Raw genomic sequence first — 3449 nt, forward strand, 5'->3', positions numbered from 1 at the left:
TGGCAAATGGCTCATCATCATCACCATCATCGTTATCTTCTGCTCTCAAATCTTCATTGCTATATCATGAATTCAACATCATCAGAACTTTGACGCACTCTATTATGAGCGTGGATCGCCGGTAGAATGACAAGGTCGCTGAGGACCTTATAACTCACATAGGGGCAAATAATTCTTCCAACAAAGCCAATCCTGTTATGCAGATATATGTCAACTTCGTTTCTAAATCTCTTTATACATATGTCAACTTTGTATCACTCTGATATATACATAAGCATTACATTATAAATATTGTTTTTATAGTGCAGAATGCGGACGTGATGGTTTTTTATCCCAGGACAAAAAATTGTCCTGTAGGCAAGGTTGGACAAAAATTGAGATGGAAATTCATCTCAAGACCTCCCAATGGGAGTGTTTTTAGGGATTTCTTCTATTGTAGATTTCCATATGACTTTTAAGGCACCAAGCTGGACATATTTGATATATGTGCTTCATATAGACAGGGAGTGTAATATGGCATATATGACTCCCATGGTTTCCACATCATCCATATGAGTCATGATCCACTCATGCTAATGTTGTTGGCATTTTTAACTGTGTATTTATTTCATTTAAACAATAGGTTCCATGAATATAATCATTTGACCTAGAATTTATTGCATGTGAAGTGGTATAAGAATACATCGTGTTATCTAGTTTTTTTACGAATTGGTTGGCTTGGCAAAGTCACCTCAAAAAACATCCCAATAGTACTCAAAACTTAATTATCAAATCAACTTTGGTCAATGGGATCTATAACTTATCAGTCTCTTGAGTGAGCTGCTGGTATACAATGCGTAGATGTGTCCTTACATTCATTGCCACATTAAATTTCATCATCTACATATTGACAAGCTCCATTATGCATCCATTATCATTATATCAATTTTTCAGTCACTGCATGGCGGAATGGCTTCCAATGAGAGAAGGGAGAAAGATGGGAACTTGAAGAACTCTTTTTTTAAGGGGATTTTTAGGGATTTCTTCTACTGTTATTTATAGTGGCTTTCAAAAAAACCATTAAACTATAAGTTCAATTTTGATCTCTAACAGATTATATAACTACTTTGGTATCATCCCTTGTCTTCCCCCATGTATTTTCCATGACTGCAATGTAGCTTCGTTACGATACTAATGCAAGGATCCTATTCTCCGATGGCGCTGCGTCCCCACCCACTCCTCTAACCCCTTCTATGTGTACATAATATATTACAAAGACTTCTGTTACAAGAGATGAAGGTTAGTCTAGTAAAATAACATTTATTAGCTAACCATATCACCTTATAGATTATTTCGTCAAGAATTGATTTAACATAATCTATATCTTGAGTTTTTTGCCTATCTGGTTTGGTTACATCAAATCTCTCGTGGAACCTTATAGTTATTAGTTACCATGTGTGTTTATCCCTCCTTTTCTTTGCACTCATTTGATCACTTGGTTTAATGCAAGAGATGAAGGTTAGTCTAGTCAAATAACATCTATTACCTAACCATATTACCCCATAGATTATTTCATCAATAATTAATTTAACATAATCTATATGTTGAGTTTTTTGCCTAACAGGTTTGGTCACATCAACTCTCTCGTGGAATCTTACAGTTATTAGTTACCATGTGTGTATATCCCTCCTTTGCTTGGCACTCATTTAATGACTTGGTTTAATGCATGTTAACTATCAAACCTTAATAAAATATCATTGTTAGTACTGATGCATTTACAATTCATCGACCAAGTAGTGATAGTGTTCAACGGCCTTTATAAGAGAACTTCATCACATTATCTTCCTTAAGTTGAATCCTCGTAGTCAAAACCTAAATTCCATCCACAATATGCCTTAGCTGCCCACAGTCCAAGGACCACTGATACAAATTGTCATAAATTGACCTAATTAATAACTAGGTATGATGTCGTCCAGAGATTCATACAAGTAAATTTTCCTAAACAGCAATCACTATCGCTTCTTAATGTCTCCACACATGGCTAAGGGATCGGCCATACTCTAATAAATATAATTAGTTTTCAACTGATAACATGATAAAAGCATGGATATTTACATAGATTTTAGATGTTTTTGGTATTATTAATTTAGAATTTATCATGTTATCAATATAATTAACTAAATATTCATGTACTAGCTGTTAATTCCACTTTATGCACATTATGGTTATTATTTTACTAAACTCCTTGACTTCTTTAAAGTCAATCAATTGTAGTACTTATGAGTATTATAAAGTTTCACATGTGCAGAAACTTACAGGAATGAGAAGATGGTAGTGATAACATGCATTTCTAGTGCCTTATATTAATATATTTACATGTTTTTATGCATTAAATTACTCATATTTGCATGTTATCAAGCTTAAAATGATTAAATCTATTTTAAGAAAAAATTTCTGAATTTTCTACATTTTTTGGGATTTTTCTAACAATATATTCAAAAAGAATATAATTTTTGAGACAGAATATGATTTTTCTGGAATTTTTTGACATTAAATTTGGAAAGATATGATTTTTCTGAGTCAATTTATATAGTTATACATATTTTTGGCATTTTATTTAATATGAAAATTTAAGTATTTTGGTTTTTTTTATGGCCTAGCACTGGTGCGATGCCACGTCGGTGTCAAGAAAGAGTTTTTTTCCTTGGTTTTTTGTCCTTTTGTCATGTACACCTGGCATGGAATACCAAAAGCCACGGAATACAAAAAGCCACAGAATACCAAGTTCTTTGACTTCTTAACAGGCACGAAACCGATAACATTGATGAGGAGAGAGAAGAAAATAAAGGCTAGGATTGCTTCAACTTCAAACGTCCATAACTTTTGATCTACCACTTCGATTGAGCTGAAAATTTCAGCTTTGCTTCATCTTCCTCTCCTCTTTCTATCCATACTCTCTGATCTATAAATAAAGGTCTGGAACATTGTAAAAATCATATTGAACTTGCTTCCTACTTTTGTGGGTGATAAACCTATTATATGTCATGTATTTATACATATTTTAAGGGCATTTTGGGATAAATTTATGTGTATTTAACTCTATTTCATGAAATATTGCATGTCATGCACTAAATAGAACAAATTATGAAAATGATGCATTTTAACATCATTTTATGCATGTTTTACAATTTTCATTAAAATGTACATTTAAGATCCATCTAATTTCCTAATATTCTATTTAGTATCTTTTCTATGAAATCGCAGGAGAAAAATCTGGATTTGATTTGCAGGAAGAGATGGAGAAATTTCATTTTGAAAGAAAATATAAAACTAAAAGAAAAATAATTGTTCTTTTGGGCCCGGAGGGAGCAACCAAGGCTGGGCCTCAAGCCAGCAGCCAGGCCAGCGAGCGCATAGCGCTCAAGCCAGCCCAGCCGGGCCGGCGAGGCCCATCACAAGGGAGCTCTCCA

The sequence above is a fragment of the Wolffia australiana genome, chromosome 4 (genome assembly GCF_029677425.1).
Source record: "Wolffia australiana isolate 7733 chromosome 4, ASM2967742v1".
NCBI lineage: Eukaryota > Viridiplantae > Streptophyta > Magnoliopsida > Alismatales > Araceae > Wolffia > Wolffia australiana.